This window comes from Panthera tigris, chromosome C2 (assembly GCF_018350195.1).
Source record: "Panthera tigris isolate Pti1 chromosome C2, P.tigris_Pti1_mat1.1, whole genome shotgun sequence".
Lineage (NCBI taxonomy): Eukaryota > Metazoa > Chordata > Mammalia > Carnivora > Felidae > Panthera > Panthera tigris.
Window position 1 is genome coordinate 121585162 of NC_056668.1, and position 18376 is coordinate 121603537.

At 43.6% G+C, this 18376-nt stretch overlaps 1 long non-coding RNA gene across 1 annotated transcript in view; it reads left to right on the forward strand.

Annotated features, from left to right (window-relative positions):
- LOC122241986 overlaps positions 1 to 18376 on the forward strand; it is a 127783-nt gene that overhangs the window by 82339 nt on the left and 27068 nt on the right. The window lies entirely within an intron of this gene.

Below are 18376 nucleotides of genomic sequence, written 5' to 3' on the forward strand. Positions count from 1 at the left end.
AATAAAACTTCTGTCAATCTGTGTGTATTGACAGGGAGATTTTTTAAGACATTAAGTCACAGAATAATATATAGAGTATGATTCCTATTATGTGGAAAACACTATGTGTATGTGAATGAAGAAATGAGTCTGAAAGTCCTATAATTCTCCTGGGAACCAGGGCAAGATTAAATAGGGACTTAATTTTTTTCAAATGAAAGAATACTGTATTTTTTAATGTGAAAAAAAAGTGAAAAGAAGTAGCAGAGACATATATTTTTATAGGAACAATCCCAATACAATTTTGATATATAATTGTTCCAAAATTTGATCCTTAAGTGATATTACTGATTTCATGAAAATAGCATAGTCATCAAGTAAAAGCCCAAATGAGATTATTTATTCCATTTTTTCTTGATTTATGGCTCAGTATTTAAAATATAGCTTTTAGGCATGATCATTGAATATTGATTTTTCCATTTTCTTATTCTTTTAGATTAATTTCCCTATTCACGTAAAAATCAATGCTTGGGTGACTTATTAAAGTTTTATATTCTTTAATATTCCTTGATCCTTCCATAGTTTTTTTTCTTTTTACATAAATAATCTTTAATACATTCTTGATTTTCACATTTCACTTTACATCTGGTTTGGATGGATTTGTTTGTAACCGCTTAGCTATGTCACGACACCCATGAGTCTTTGTGTTAGCAGATGAAGCTCACACTCAGAGTTTGAGGGCATTGATGCAAAATCTGTCCCCACTGTCCTTATGGAGTCACTGATGAGTCTGTCAGGTTTGTCACAGTGGGTGTTCAGGGGTTCCCTCCTGCCTCAGACTTTCCTTCTTTTTTGCCGTCTTCTATAGCATCACACCCTTCCTGGAAGTGCTGCTGGAAAACTTTGAGTTGTGTAACTTGCAGGAAATACAGAGCATTCAGGGCCTTCCAGGGAACCCCACAAGACAAGCAAACCTTTTTCTTCCTAGTGTCAGTGGCATTTTCTAGCATTACTTTGATGGGATATTGTGATACTTATCTGTTCTCCAGGAAGGAGTAAGTGGGAAGGAAAGAAGGCCAAAAGAGGGAAAGCACACCTCCTTATGCCACAGACCACAAAATGTAAAGCAAAGATGAATGGGAGTTTGCCAGACTGCAGAGGAGGATGGTGGTCCAGGCAGAGAAGATTGCTACAGAAAGGGAACGATTTAGGGAGGCCACAAGCATGCTAGGGCCGCCCCTCTCATCCCACCTCCCCTTCCTTCAACAAAAGGCTCAGCAAAGCCTGTCAGGGGTTACCTTGTCAAAGGCTGTAGATCTCGAATTCACAGAGTTTCTCTCTTTGCCTCAGTTTCTTCATCTATAAAATGGGGATAATGCTAGTATCTCACAGGGTTATCATGAGGATTTACTGAGTTAATTTTTGTAAAGTACTAAAAACAAGGCCTGGTGAGCAATAAAGGCCATATATGTGTATGAGTTATTATTATGAACAATCTGTGGCCTTGAATTTTTTTGCAATTTCCTCACGAGTTACCTGTTTTTAAATTTTCTTTAGAAAAATTTTTTTTTTCAGTTCATGGAGAGAAAAGAACCTGTCAACTTAGTACATTTGAACAACAAAGTGGTTTTATTTCAGAAACAGTCCCTATTATGCTGTCCTGGTCAAAAGCTTTTTGGCAGTTCTTTTTCACTTGGGTTCATCTGATCCGATAAAAGATTGACTGGCCTCTGAGCACATGTTCTTTTTGCTGGTTTTTCCTCTTTTTGGAAAAATCAATGGCAGCTGGCTATCAGTGGGCCTCTGGGTGCCCCATGTAAGCTGTTGAAAAACTGTTTAGTACAGAGGAAGCTGTGCTTTAGGCCTATTGTTCCCCATAATGTCTAGCCTCTTGCCTCTGTGCACCCTGGTGGACCTGGATGGGTAGGATGGTGGAGAAGTGTAGCCTGCTAGCGGGGGTGTGCTGCTAAACTGGCTCCAGGGGGATGGGGCTTTGATTTTTGGCACTGCTGATTACTGTAGTATAAATCCTCCTGCTACGGCCAATCTCAGACTGCCCATATGAGGTCATTGAATGCAGGGTTGGGAAGAGATGTGAACAGCCAATCATGGATGGAACAGAAGAAATCTTACTCCTATAGCAAGGTTGAGAATGTTCCTGTGGGGATTTCTTTCCCAGCAGGGAATGCTGGAGGGACTAGAAGAGAATTAACATTTTCTGAGCATCTTCTGAGTACATTGTGAACTAGGTGCTTTGCAGACATTATCTCATTTGATCTTTGTAGTGACATCATGAGTCAGCTAACTTCAGCCCCATGTTCACCCGAGGAGGGGAGCCTCAGAGCTGTGAAGCAACTTGCCCAAGGTGACACAGTGGAGGAGCAGGGACTGAGACCAGTACTGGTGAAGCATAATGATTCCTGGGATTGAAGTAGCAGAGAATAGCACTAATGGAAAAAATTATAGGTAATTCTCTATGGGTGAATCCATTTTAACTTCACTCCATCACTCTGACATAAAAATCATGGCTTTAAGGCCTGGGAGGAGCCTTTATTTAGCTCAATATCTCATCAAGAGGATGAGGCAAGTGAACGAGAACAGCTTAATTTTAGCATAAAATAGGGATAATATGAGCACATGTGTTCTTATAGTTAGGAAGGTGCTCTGTGTTCTTGGGAGAAACAGGCTGGGAAGGGTAATTTTATTTTCCCAGGGCCCTGCCATCCAGGGCAAGAGGCAAGGGCATTAGTGTCCTAATTTGGGGAAAACAGAGTAATTCCTGGAACCAGAATTACAAATGAGCCCATGGAAGGATGTGCATCCTTTCTTCTCCATTAGGCCTTTCCTATGGGCTCCAGGAACATGGCCTCAAACCCAAGGAGGGGAACACTGCTTGAGGATACTGATGACTTTACACCCACAGGTAGACCATTTAGCTCAGGCACATGCCCCGCGGTCTCTACCCAAGGAGGGGTGCCTTTGTGAATAGTCCTTGGCATTGCGGTACTTCCTGGTTTGGCTGTCACTTCTGTGCACAGGGGATAGGGAAAGCTCTCACATTCTTCTCATATTTCAGCCTTTGCCTATTAGGGAGGTATTGAGGAAGGACATTTCAAACCCACTCTCCATCCTGCTTTGATTTCCTCTGCTAGTGTGATTAATTAGCACCTGGGTCAGAGGGGTCATGTTAGTAGGTAGGGTCAGGGCCACCATGTCTTAGAGGGCCTGTAGGCATGCTTCTCTGTCACATCCTGTGTCCAAAGGCAGTGGGTCCCTCTCTGCCTGTGGCCCATGTGCAAGCTCACTTGGGCAGAGCTGGCTTGCTCAGCTTCTGGCCACCACCATCTTTTCTGCACTTTGAACCATTAAGTCGGTAAGAACATTCTAATGGTGGAGACATAAACTAGCTGCTCGAATTGAAATGAATAGAATTAGTTTTTTTTTTTCCCCTACCATAATACGTCCCAGGGGTGTTTCCTATATTCATTTATTTATTTTTTTAAAAATATTTTTATTTTTTAAAATGTTTATTTTTGAGAGAGAGAGAGAGTGCACACATGAGTTGGGGAATGGTGGAGGGAATGGGGGAGAGAGGATCTGAAGCAGGCTCTGTGCTGACAGCAGAGAGCTTGATGCAGGGCTCAAAATCACAAACTGTGAGATCATGACGTGAGTCAAAGTCGGACACTCAACTGACTGAGCCATCCAGGCACCGCTCCTATGCTCCTTTAAAATCTGCTATTGTGCTATATAAGGTTCATTCACTCATTCATTCTTTCATGCACTTATCAACGGATATCTGTATGTCAAGACTCTGCTGAACTCAAAGATCTTGGAGGCAAGGCTCTTGACTCTTCTCTTGGGTCCCCCACAGGCCTTACTCATAGCCAGTTACACAGGAATACTTGGCAAAGAGTTACAGCATATTCTGGTCTTCAGACTCTGGGGTCCCTTGGAGTTAACCCCATCCTCCCAGGGGGTTTCATATTCCCAGAGGCTTTGAATCTATAATGCCAGGTCATGTATACTTCCCTCCTTACCCACGACAGACATAATATTGGATTATGAATCTCTGGGATTTCAAAAGATTCAGGCTTAATGACCCAGCTCTGGTTTATGTCTATGAAAGTCAGGGAACCTTAGTGAAGCCAGTCAGCAGAGAAGACTGGGAGATCCACAGAGAAATGGGGACTCAAAGTGGGAGGGGGAGGAGGAAAGTTGGGGAGGAGCCAGCAGCAGGGCTGTCTGTCCTCCTGGCTGACCTCGGGGTCTGAGCTAATGCAGCAGTAAGGGGCCAGGCGAGTCAGGTCTCAATGATGGATGGGCCTCTCTGTCTCCATGGGCAGAGCACAGAGCTGGGGGCTTTCCCAGATGAAGCCAGAAGTCATTTTCCCTTCCAATGAAAGGGCAACTTGTTCATGTGGAAAGGAGAATTATCTGCATGTGAAATCTTCAGTTTCTTGAGGCAGAAGGCCAGAAATGGTTGCCTGGGCAATCTCCATAGCCCAGGCTGATCTGAGGAGAGCCACAGGCTTGGAAGCCCACAGACTTGAGTTCAAACTCTGGCCTGGCCACTCTGTGGTTTTGTGACCCTGGATAAACAAATAACCTCTCTGAACCTCTGTTGCCTTTTCTTTAAAATGGGGGCAAGATCACTTTTCTGGATTGTTGTGAGGACTATATAAGGTGCTATTGTTTAAAGGCCTGGCACACAGCAAGCACTTCATAAATGCTGATCTTCCTCTTCTCATCCTTAACATTTATTTCCGTGGTAATTGGTCTTCAAAGATGGCTTCCCATGAGTAAGACCTCCTGACATCCACATCTAGAATCTGGGCTGGGTGTGACTGGCACTTGACTAGCAGAGTGCAGTGGAAGTGGGACCGTGTGATTTCTAAGGCTAGGTTACCAGAAGCCAGAGACTTGCGGCTTCCCTTGGGCCTCCTGAAGGGCTTGCTCTTGGGTTGCAGGCTCTCAGAACCCAGCTGCCATCATTGTATGGAGAGGATATATATGTAGTTGCTCCAGATGACAGCTCCAGCTGAACTCCTAGGCAAAGCCAGCATCAACTGTCAGCCATGTGAATGAGTTATCTTGTACATCTGGCTTAGTTAAGCCTTCAGATGGCTCTAACCCTAGCCACTGTGTGAGAGACCCCAAGTGAGAGCTATGCAGTCAACCCTTAACGTTTATTTATTTTTGAGACAGAGAGAGACAGAGCATGAACGGGGGAGGGTCAGAGAGAGGGAGACACAGAATCCGAAACAGGCTTCAGGCTCTGAGCTGTCAGCACAGAGCCCGACTCGGGGCTCGAACTCACGGACCGTGAGATCATGACCTGAGCCGAAGTCGGCCGCCCAACCGACTGAGCCACCCAGGCGCCCCTGCAGTCAACCCTTAGAACCAAGAAGATAATTATATATATAGTATATATTACAATATATATATATATATGTATATATATATGTATATATATATATGTATATATATATGTATATATATATATGTATATATATGTATATATATATACACACACACACACACACATATATAGGGAGTTTTGTTTCAAGCACTTATGTTTTGCATTTGTTTGTTAAGCAGTAATAAATAATGGTAACCATCAAGATCCAACATTTATTATTGTGTGGAAATTCCGTCATGGACAAATTTATTTCCTTGGGTTAGATATTAAGCTATCTGGATTCCCCTTTTAAAATATGAGGTCCATATTATCTCAGGTTTTACTGGGGTTAGGGTCCATTGTTGCCTGAAGCCTTGCACATGTAGATGAGGGAAGGGGATGGGCAGGGGGATAGCTTGGGGGATTCTGAAGTTAGACCATGTGGATTGAAAATGCAGCCTGAATGCCCTGGCTCAGCTGTCAGGCTCAAGGAGGGCATGGCTTCTGCATCATGAGTGCCTTTGGTGAGCTCAGTGCTCCATAGCTGTGGTATTTGCTCATCTTCACCACAGCCTTTGAAGCAGAGTTGATTGTACCCACTTTATAGATGAGTAAACGAAGGCTCAGAGATATGGAGATGTGACTTCACCCAAGGTCAGAGAGCCAATAGAACAGGGCCAGGTTTGTGTCCATTTCTGCTTGATTCTGAGTGGGGTCTCTTTTATCTGGGACCTAAGCATTTTTCTGGAGTTACTTCTTCCCCCATCTCACGAGTTAGCACCAGAGACCTGCCACACACTTTTAGGTGGTGGAGGAGTGGCAATTTCCCCTGAAGGGCCATAACCAGAGCCCATTATCCATCTCTTCAGAGTCCTGTGTTCCAGAGCAAGGGCAGGGGTCTTCCTCTGTTAAACATCCAATCAGAATGGATTTTCCCACGGAGGCAAACCACAGGTCCATAGTCTGGCAGGCAGGTGCCTCTGGGGCAGCCGGGTGGGGGCTGGGTTCCATCCACTACTCTACATGCAGCCTGCTGCTGTCACCAGGATCCTGGGTACATCCTATGTCTCTTTACCAACAGAGGCAATAAACTTGGAGAAGTTTAAAGTGGGAAACGTCTGGGCATCTCCTCTCTCCAAGATGGAACTTACATTTCCCTGCTAGTAGGTTCTTGGCAGGCTCACTTTATCTTCAAGGAACAAATGAGATGTGTTTAAACCAAAACAGCTTTCAACCTAAACCTGCTATCAGATGGCCTGACAGTCACTCCCTGTCTACCTGTCTAGCTTTTTTCAGAGACAGCACCTCCTTTAAATTCAGGAACAACCTCAATCTCCTGTGGATTGGGTTAGACTCAGGAAAGCTGTAGTTCACTGTGGGCAAAGGGAAGGGACTGGCTTAACAAAGGGCAGAGTGGGGGGACCACCCATGCAGTGGACTTTCACATGGGGAAGGTTGCTTAAGAGTCGCTATTGAATAACTCTTCATGAGGGCAGGCACAGCTCCAAGTACTTTGCAAAGAGACCTTCCTTTACTTCTCATGGTAGGTCTGTAAGTTGAGTATTACTATCTCTGTGTATAGGTCAGGAAACTGAGGCTCAGAGATGTTAAGTGACTAAGATTCTCTTTATTCATTCAACAACCATTACCGTCTTAGTTTGTGTTCCTTGAAGCAGAGCCTGATGCAGGGATTGGACATATGTGATGTATTGAGGGAATGCTCTCAGGAGAATCATACAAGGAACTGGGGGAAGCAGGATAGGCAGAGGAAAGGAATGAGCAATGATGTGGTGTGTCAGGTGTAGTCTTGCCTTGGCCTAAAACACTTTGGGGGCTCTGGAACATAAACAGCTTCACAGAGTTGCCCTATCTTGAGGCAAGAGAGCTCTGTGTTCATACCCCTGTATCAGCCAGTTACTGTGCCCCTGCATGTGGTGTAATCTCCTAGTGCCTCTGGACAAAGCAGCTGCTGTCAGCCAAAGGCCATTCACTGGAGATGGTCACATAAGTAAGCTTTTGGTACCAGCTCTTGAAGCTGGTGTAAATGACACTTGAGGGTGACCAGCCATTTTGATTTGCCCAGAATTGAGGAGTTTCCCAGATGTGGGATTCTTGGTGCCAAAACCTAGAAAGTCTTGGGAAGTCTGGCACAAGTTGTGCACCATACTGGGCAGTAAAGGTACCTGAGTGGGGCAGTGACAGTGTCTACTACATTGACTGAGGATCTTGATGTGGGAAAACTCTTCTTGGTAATGGGAATGCAGTAGTTTCTGCCTCCAGGAGCCCAGAATCTACTTGGGGATACCCACATAGATGACAATGGCTGTGTTGAATGGAAGGAAGCACGGGGGACTCAGAGAAGGAATCCTCACCTAGCTTGGAGAGGTAGAGCATGGGGAGCAGTATAGGTAAGTTTTCCCAGAGGAGGTGATACTCAGTAAGGATCTGAACATAGTAGGGACTTAGCCTGGTGAAGAAGTTGGGAGGGCAGAGAAAGATGATACTGTAAATAGGGGGATTTGAGATGTGAAAGATAGAATCCCAACTACAGAAAAAAGTATGGTATAGGATGTCTAAGGTAGAGCTGGAGATGCTTCATGTATTAATTACCTAGTGTTGAGAAAGAAATTACCACAACACTTTGTGACTTAAAACAACACACATTTATTGTCTCACAGTTTCTGAGGGTTAGGATTTTGGGAACAGCTTAGCTGTGTGGTTTTGGCTCAGAGCCTCTCATGAGGTTGCAGATAAGACATTGGCTGGGGCATCTGAAGCCTTGACTACAGCTGCAAGATCCACTTCCAAGATGGCTCACTCTCATGCTATGGGCAAAGGCCTTCAGTTCCTCTCTGGCTGTTGGCAGGAGGCCTCAATTTCTCACCATGTGGGCCTTCCTAGAGGGGTGCTTGAATGTCTTCTGATATTGCAGCTGGCTTCTCCCACAGCAAATGATCCAAGAGGGAGCAGGATAGAAGCCACCAATGCCTTTAAGACCTATGCTCAAAGTCATGTTCTGTAATTTCAGTCCCATTCAGTTGATTCATCAGAAACAAGACACTAAATCTGGCTCATACACAAGGAGAGGGGAGTTGGGCTCCACCTGTTGAAGGGAGAAGTGTCAGATAATTTGTTAACATATTCTACATTCACCAGATCTAGGGATGAAAATGAGGTCTGTCATTCCTTCTCTCTCTCTCTCTCTCTCTCTCTCTCTCTCTCTCTCTCTCTCTCTCCTGCTAACTTTTCCACTTTAGTTTCTCCAGCTAATGATCACTCCACCGTGGAGGCAGGGGGGAAAGGATGGCTTTTGGCAGCCCTTGGTGTACATTATTCTATCTGACAGAAGAGATAAGACATACTTCTCTTCATTTAATAACATCAAAAGGCAAGGCTCTGATTTTCCTTATTTGGATCACTTGGCCATACCTGGCCCAATGTTATTTCCAGGGGAAACATACTTCTCTGATTGACTGAGCCTGAGTCACATGCCCATTCCTATATCTAGAAGGAATGAGTCTTGTGATCATAGGTCCCACAGGAATCACGTGATAATGCTGAGGGAGGAAAGTACCCTTCAGACTGCAATTTCCATTTAATGTGATGGAAGCAAAGAGGATAACTTTGATAAAGGTCACAGGTAAAGTAAGAATGTGATGCTTCCAGGTGAGTCAGTCTGTGTGTATGGGTTAGAATGTTGATTGGTATGAAAGAGTTGGGGGTAGTGGTAGCAGTGAAATACAAGGCTAAAGTGGGGGCCAAGAGTGTGATGATTGAAACCTCCCATGCCTCACCAAAACCCAATACAACATGATCACATCTATTTGTAGAGATTATTCTGGAAGTAATTAATTAATTAATTAATTAATTTTCAAATTGGTTCCATACAATACCCAGTGCTCATCCTAATAGGTCCCCTCCTCAATGTCCATCACCCACTTTCCCCTCTCCCACCCTAGCAGTAATTTAGAGGCTATAATTAGAGGAGGTTGATTGGAAATAAGCTGGTTCAGAAATGATTTCAGTGATACATTTAAAAAAATCATTTAATAAGAATTTAACATGTCATCACACATGGTGAAATCTTAGTTAGTCTTGTTGGGTGGCTAGGAAATTACTGTGAAGGAGAACTTTCTAACCCTTTTCACCAACTCTATGTTAGAAATACCTTGGCTAGTCCCTTTACGCCCTTTCCCTCTAAGCCTCCTACACTTAGTGATGTTTGTAATGCACTTAGACCAGATAATGGTTAAATCAAGGGAATTAATTTCTGATGACAAAATATCAGGCATCTTGGCAGCTTGGCAGGGGAGATATTTTGGGTAAGAAGGGTAACTACCACCTTGTTCCATGCACAAAACTGTGTCATCCTATCACAAATGCAGGGGATCTCTGATGTTCACACCTTTTTTCATTTTGTTCTTATAGCACTTACTGGCCGTGTGCTCCTTTGTGAGCACCGAGCACCTGGCGATATGAGTATGACCATTAGTTCCTGCACGAGATTGAACAGCAGGCAGAGAGGCTTGTAGAGCCAGGCCAAATGACAACACCAACAACAGCAAGAAGAGCAATGTAAAAAGTCCTAGGCACTGTTCTAAGTGTTTTACACATATTATGTCTTTTGATTCTCATGACATTCTCTGAAGTACTATTACTATTGTCATTTTACAGCTGAGGAAACTGAGGCTCAAAGAAGTTGAAAAAGTTGTTCATAGTCACATGCTAGAAGTGGTAGTTTTCAACCCACACACTGTGATACCCACTACGCTGCTCTTTCCACTCTGCTGTGCTGACTCTTACTAACACACCATAGTCTAAGCCAAGAAAATGAACCTCTGGGTAGAAACTTACTGATATGGGTCACATGTGGCATCTCCGTGTGTTCTATAGAGCTAGCAGATGGATATGATTGTGAATACCCTGGGGAGCGTTTTGTTCTCTGTGAATCTCTAGGCAAGGTCAGGATTTCAACCACTGTCACTTCCCTGGGAAATGTCCTTACAAGAAGGAGCAACGAAAAGCTTGGCAAAAAAAAAAATACAACATATTAGAGCAGAAGAATATAGGATAACACCATGCATTTTCTCTCTTCATCTTCATATAGGTGCTTGTGCATTAAGAAAGGGCTCTGAAAATGTCCTTGAACAGAATCCTGAAAAACTCTAATCCAGATGTGGTCATTAGGAATGCAGTTCTCCAGTAATCTTGGTTTTCCTCCTTCTGAGGCATGGCAAGGTTTTACACACCTGCCCCTTTGAGGTAACATGTGGCCATGTGACTTGCATTGGCCAATGAAATATGAGTGGAAGTGACATGTCTTACTTTGTGGAAGCCACGCTCCATCCCTTTGCTGAGGTGCCCAACAAGGCTCAGATAGGACATGCTCTATCAGCCGTGTCTCAGAACCCCAGAACCCCAGAGGACCTGTGACAGGTACGCAGCAAGAGAGAGTTATACTTTCTTATCTTAAGACATCGATTTTGGGGTTGTTAGTTACTAGATCATAATCGGGCATATCTGTCATGTCTCTGTTCAATCAAAGGAACCCTGTGTCTCCTATTGAAGGAATTACCTGGGTCTCTAATTGGCTTTGATTTTGGGACAGATAATCCTTTGGTGGCCACTGTGGCCAGATTTGGAATGGATCTATTACTTACCTCACAGTAACACTAACCAGAGTAGATTAAAAATGGAAAATTGAAGTAGGGATCATAATGGCACTTGATAGATGCACAGAGATTTATTTTTCAGAGTTTCTATATCATAATTTTTGTTCAGAATAACAACAAAAACAATATGTGACAAATTCTATTTTCCAATATCTATCATCCCATTTGCTCTTCTGCAATGTGATGCTCTTGTTCCTCCATCAAGAGATGAAGTTGATTTCTCCATCCTGGATTCTAGGTGGGACTGTGAATACTTGGACCAATAGAATAAATACAGTGGAAATTATGTTGTGCTAGTTCTGGGAGTAGCTATTAATTGGCTGGAAGTTTCTGCTTCCTGACTGCGGTGTTTAGGCTCTGGGATACCATGTGGAGGCAGGGGAGAGGGGAGAGGGGAGAGGGGAGATAGAGAGAGAGAGAGAGAGAGAGAGAGAGAGAGAGAGAGAGAGATCAAGAAGTGTGCTAGATACATGAATCAAGCAGAATTCTGGAACTGAATCCTCCAGCCCCAGAAGCCCCAGCCGATTCCATGCAAGGCTAAGATAAACCATCCAGCTGCATCCTTCCCCAGATCTTTGACCCAGATACTCATGAGCAAAATAGATGGTTGTGTTTAGCCACTATCTTTTGTGGTAGTATGTTAACACAGCACTAGATAACCAAACCATAAAAACAACAGTAAAACCTGGGAGGGAGGGAGGGAGGGAGGGAAGGAGAGAAGGAGGGCATGACTTATTTTTTTGTTTTAAAGATAAGAAACTGATGCTCAATGACACTGAATCCTTTGCTTAGATCATAGTGCTCCTTGGCAAAATAGGAAGGACTAGAACACAGATGTTCTAATTAATGTAGCTTCAGATTTTTCCATAACAAAAGATACCCTGACACATAGGATTTGGGGGCATATCTTGCAGAGGATCTACATGAGAGGAAAATGAAGCCCAGAAAGTTGAGAGCCTTGCTTTAGGTCCCATGGGGGAGTTCAGGCCACCGACCTGACAAGAATCCCTGTCTTCTGCCTCTGGGATTTAGTTCTCTGCCCTACAGGGTTCTGATTTGTCCATTGTCTGAAAGAAGAGCCAAATAGTTTGAACAATTAAAATGCGTTTTTGTTGCTTTTGTTTCTTGATAATACTGCGTAAAAGCAAATGATAATTCTCAGGGGGATGTTAAATAAAAAGCTATAAAAATATCTCATTGCCACAGGCTGAACATTTGAAGGGAAATTTGCTGAGGAATGAGCTGTATTGTTAGAGCCAAGGGAACTAAGGAGAGGAGAAGCCTGCAGTCTGTTTCCACTGCAGGAGCCCCCTACCTGACAAACAGCCCTGGCTCAGACCCACCCCTGGCCATTTGTTTTACCAAAATAGAAATAAAAATATAAATCTGTCTATTGACATGCTTAATATATTGTATGTATTACATAATTTATATAGTGGGTGTCACCATTTTATTGAATAAAGTTCCTGTCACTGTCATCTCATATGGTCTGTCAGATTTATTTCTTTCCCCATAATGTAACCTCAAAATTCCATAGCTTTATAGTCATTCTGTTATAAGAATTCTGTTTTCAGGTATTAAAAGGCCAAATCTAGCCAAATCTAAATAAAAGCTGTTATCTCCCATTTCACTTGTTTGTCCAGTTTACAATGACCCAGGCTTGGGATCTACAGTGGAAAAGGGGGAATGATTACCTTTCTGCTCTTCCTTGTTGTGTTTCCACATCCCTGATTGCTGCCTGTTGTGCCCTCTACTCTTGCCCCTCAGAGGTATACCCACAGCCTCTTCTCATTGGATTTCCCCACCTGGTAGACTCTACTTTTGAGTAAAATTCTATCAGGATGGCTCAAACCCACTAACCTCTGTGTCCATTTGACACCCTGGGTGTCACCCTGGACATACAAACTTGTTCTTGTCCAGCTCTGTCCCAACTCTTCTTGTATGGACATTATGGGCAACTTCTGCTAGATTCTGTCCTCATAAGTTTCCAGGCAGGAATCAAACATGATTCTGTAGGTTTACTAAGTCACAAACTCTTCAATTATCAAAGGTCTGAAGAACCCACTGTTGTACTGGTTAGCTCTTGGTGCAATAGCACTATATAACAAACCACCCCTAAACTCAGTGGTGTGGAAGAATAAGTTCTTACTCTCATCCTCATTGGGCTGCAGTTCAGCTGATTGACAAGTTGGCCTTTTCTGGGAAGCTTGGCTTTAAGTGGTGGTTCTTGCTGGCCTTGGCTCCTTGTTGTTGGTTGGGCTAGGTTTGTTCCATGTGTGTTTCTTCTAGGCCAAAGCTAAAGAAGAAGCAGCTATCTAGGGGAGCTATACCCAGAAGATGACAGAAGTGTAAGGGAACAAACTAAACCATGTATGTACCTGTCAAATCTCTGTGTATCTCGTTGGCCTGAGCAAGTCCCATGACTGAGTGCAAAGTCTAACGGTACATATACTCTGCTCACCTGGGGGCCAAAGCAAGTCACATGACCAAGCCCAACACTTGGGATGGGAAAGAACACTCCCATGTAGACGGTTGATTGGAGGGAATATTTGCTCAGTAGAGATCTTGTTTACCACAATCACTGAGATGGGACTCCATTTTTACAACTCAGTTTCTAGGTGGTAAGCAAACGAGTAGCCCTGCTTCTCACAAGTACCCCCAGTCTCTTCAAACAGTTCTCTTCCTGGGGACACCCTCTCCACTACAGATGAAGAGAGGAAACCAACTCACTAATCCTACTTCATGTTCAATGAACTCTATCTGAATGACTCATCTTCTCATTTATTTATTTATTATTTATTTATTTACTTTTAAACATTTATTTATTTTTGAGAGACAGAGAGAGGCAGAGCATGAGCAGGGGAGGGGGAGAGAGAGAGAGATACAGAATCCACAGCAGGCTCCAGGCTCTGAGCTGTTTGTTAGCACAGAGCCCGATGCAGGCCTCGAACTCACAAACTGTGATACCATGACCTGAGCTGAAGTCGGACGTTCAACCAACTGAGCCACCCAGGCGCCCCTCATCTTCTCATTTATAACCAGGATGGAATATTTGTTTCTGGACTGGCTTTACTGCCTTTCAGCAAGGCCTGTATGGATGTGTCTAGGAATTCTCTTTAGAATGGATGTATATGTATCACCTTTTGTTCTCAGCTTTGGAGCTTACATCAACCAATGGAAAAGTCCAATTAACTAGTCTCTTTCTACTGGATGATGCTATAGTTCCTCTCATACTAGCTCCTTTTGTTTTTCCCCCTTATACCTATCAGTGGACATCTTTCCATGCCAGCACAAAAATGCTACTTTCACTCCTTTTAATGACCTTATAGTGTTTCCAAGTATAAAGATATATTTAAATAACCAAGCTCTTAAATGGTAGACATTTAGGTTGCTTTTACTTATTTATTTATTTTGTTATTTTGAACCTCTTTGCAAACAAGCCTCCTTGACATGCATCTTTATATATTTGTTTTATTTCCATAGAATATATTGCTAAAAGCAGGATTGCTGGGTTAGCAATAAGCTCCAGAAAAAGGTCTTTTAGTTTTGTGTGGAGAAATTAAAACTCAACACAACATGTTCATATAACATTTCTTTACAACTGCTATTGCCGGAAGCATTATTATTCTTTAGAATATTTTCAGACTGGCAATTCTGATGGCAAAATGGAAAATCCCAATGATAAATCTGAGAAGAGTTAAGGAGATAAAGGCAAGAGAGACATCTCAGTTGTCCCTTTTCCTTTCTCTTAATTTTGCTGTGCACACACTGACCAACAGTGACAGATTGAAAAGATGTCTTAAGGCCAAAGGTGAGACCAGTCATTGGAGTTTCTGGGATTCACATTCTTTGCAATAGCAGCATTTGGTGTCTTTCTTCAGAGGCAAATTAACATGCTGAGTGCAGGGGGTGACAAGGATGAACATTCAAATAATAAATAGCCTCTTAATAGGGTGGGCAAGCTATAGACTGTGGTTGCATCAGAGTCCCTGAATTCATCATATGCACACCATTATATTTAATAGTAGCAAAAGGTAATGCCCCAGCATTCGTTTTGCTCTTTGTATTTGAATAATACTATTACATTGTAATAACTTTAAAATGTTTTAAATAAACTTCTTTCCTGATTATCAAAGAAATATATTCTTTTTCAAAAGTAGAGGGAAAGCACGGAGGTGTAGAAACATATTTACCTCATAATCCTACCACCTAGAAGCTTATAGAACAAATGTTGGTGTTTTGACTCTGACTTAGACAAATGTTATTGCTGAGTCTGTAATAATGGAGTATCATCCCCTGGTGGAGCCTTCCTGAATTGCAGGTTATACAGGTGACCAATCATTTCAAAGGAAGAAATGAAGGAAAGGGAATGATAGATTTGTTCAACTTTATTTCAAGACAAAAGCCTTTGGATATTAAGTAAGAGGAAGAGGGGTGGGGGAGGAGGGAAGAAGCATAGGCTTGGGATCAGAGGAAGAACACAGATGTGATGGAGGGGCTTTGAAAGAGTTTTATTCATTCACCTCTCTTGCCGTAAGGCATCTGTACTTGTTACAGTTGTAAAAACATGTTTTCATCAGCTAAAGCATAGTAGGTGGAAGACAGTTTAAACCTGCTATTTTGATTGAGTAGCAGTTGGGAGCAAAGTGGAACACAGGCTTCTTGAATTTGAGAATCAGGCAAAACTACTCTTTTTATCTAACTTTAGTTTCTGTGACTTTAAGAGAGCAATATGGAAGAAAAAACAAAGACAAACAACTCAACCTAAACCTTCTCTTTGTGTGTGAGAGGCTAGATGTGGAGAACTGGCCAAGTGGCTCTGAGCAGACACTGTGACCCAGGGACCCTGGAAATGGGGTTTATTTGCAGAAGCTAAATAAAGGGGCCCTTGGTTGTAGCATGATTCACTTCTGCTTAAACTGTGCTGGAAAAGATTTCTACTTTAATCATATTAGTTGGCACAGCAGGCCAACCGTGCAGGCATTGCCTAGGCAACCTTCTGTCATGGATGCTGACATGGACTGGGGGCTGGGGAAGGGCAGTTGGACCACAGCAGGGATTTCTGACCTTGTCAAGTTTGAGGGTCTTCATAAATGGCAAAATATTTCTGGTATCTCCACAGGTTGGTGCTTGTGCTTGTAGTAACTCTTTGTTCATTGCCGCAGCAGCTTCCCACATTTGAAAAACGCAAGCAAGTTCACGCATGGGATAGGCGCTGCTATTTTTCACAGGCTGCAAACAGTGCTTGGTGTACACGCTGATGCCTGGAGCTCCTTGTTTGCTTGGTGGCCCAATGCTGGGCCTCTCTGGACCAGGAGATCTCTGTGAGCCGTTCATGGCAGATGAACGACAGATCGCCCAGCACTGCTCTGGGAAAGTGCAGAGTCCATCTCACTTTTATCTCGGTGCAAAATAAATCAGATCAGAGATAGGCTAGGTCTCCAGATGTGGGGCCTCAGAACTTGTGGCCCTGGACTCCTGCAGGGTGAGGCGTGGACGTGGAATTTGGGGCTTGTTAATTTTTTTTTCTTTTTTAAATATTTAGAATTTGGGGCTTCTTGAGTTCACTGAAATCCTGTGCAAAATCTCGTGTATTTGTGCTTTCATTAGGGTCTGTCATTTCTGCAGATTCTCAAAAGGAGCCCAGTAATTTGGAAAAAGTTAGAACTGCTCTGCTTTAAAAGAGGCAGACTGCATCAAGACACAGTTGAATGGAATAATGGCAATCGTGTGGATTATCACTGCAATTATAGCAACAAATCTCAATTGCTGAGCATTTGTCACAGGCCAGGCACTATGCTTGAGACTGTAAGGATATATTCTCATTTTACACCCCTGTAGTCTTCATGACTATCCTTCCCAGTGGGAGTTCATATCCTCTTTTACAGAGTGAAGTCCTGGGGCCCAGAGAGTGTAAATACCTGGACAGAGTCATATAGGAACAGAGTGGTAGAGAAGGGACATGGGTCCAGGTCTGGTTTCCTTGATGCTGGTGCTCTCTTGGGGTATCACCTTGGGAAGGTGACAGTTGCTCAAAGGAGGTGTCCTCCTGGCAATGCTGCAAATGCATCAGGGACTTCACTTTCCCTTCCTGGCTGTTCCTGGAGAGCTGGTGCCAGGGGGAAGACCTTGTTTTCATAGTTAGAGCTGATCCACGGAGAAAACCCAGTATTCACAGGTGAGGCCTGAGGTGAGGTCCCTCCAACCTGACAGGTAGAGTCTTGCCTTTAAACCTACAGAGGTTCTGGGCTGGTGCAGAGAGAAGCTTATGTAGTTCTCTAAACTATAGCCATTCACTTTTAACTGCATAAGACCTGCAGCTTTTTTTTTTTTTTTTTTTTTTTTTAACTGGGAAACAAACAATTTAGTTAGGGACACTGAGTGTCTGGCACTTGGATATCAGTGGCCTTTCTGTTACTATTCTTTGTGGGGAGATGGGCCCCAAAAGCCTCTACTGACATGAGGCAACCATGCAAGGGAAGGGGCTGTCTGGACCTTGCCACAGGATCTTGCTGGGTGTCCCTCAGCCTAGGCGAGCACTTGGGTCTCTCTTCCAGCGTCTTTACCCTGTGCCACCCGGCAAACTCCATGCACCCTCTGTGCTGCCACATGTTGCTTCCCCTAGGAGACTTCCTTGACTCGCTGGAGCATCTTGGGCCCTCCTGGTCCCGCTGTGACCCACCCTGCCCTGAATGTTGTGCCCCTTTCCACATGGTTTCCATCCTGAGGGTGGGGCACTGTCTCCCTTATCTTAGTGTCCCCAGCACTTAGCAAGTACTTAGTAAGGTGCTGCTAAAGAAGGTACAGACAAGCCCCAATCTGGTACTTATAAAAGGTGAAGGGAAGGCATATTGTTAGTGGCAGAACCCCTACTCCAATTAGCTTAAGACACAAGAGAGGATTCAAGAAGGCAAGGGTGCATCCTGATCCTGATCCAGACCCCAGATCGCCAACCCCCACCCCCGCCACCTCTCACCTCAGCTTCTCTCGTGTTTCAGCCTCATCCTCAGACAAGCTCTCTATGAGACAGGGCACAGAGGGAAGGTACAGTGGGACCATCACCCATCACAGCCTCCAGGACAGGGGCTGCATTCTACCTCAACCTCTCTGTGCCACTTAGAAATTGTGTGACCCCGGGCAAATTACTTGACCCCTCTGGGCCTCATTTTCATCAGTGAAGTGGCGATCCTAATAGTGCCTACCTTAGAGGGCTTTTGTGCGAACTACATAGCCAGTACATGTGACATGCTTTGTACAGTGCCTGTAATGTTGTCATAAATGTTAGCCATTACTACTATAATTACTATTCATTTCCAACCCAACA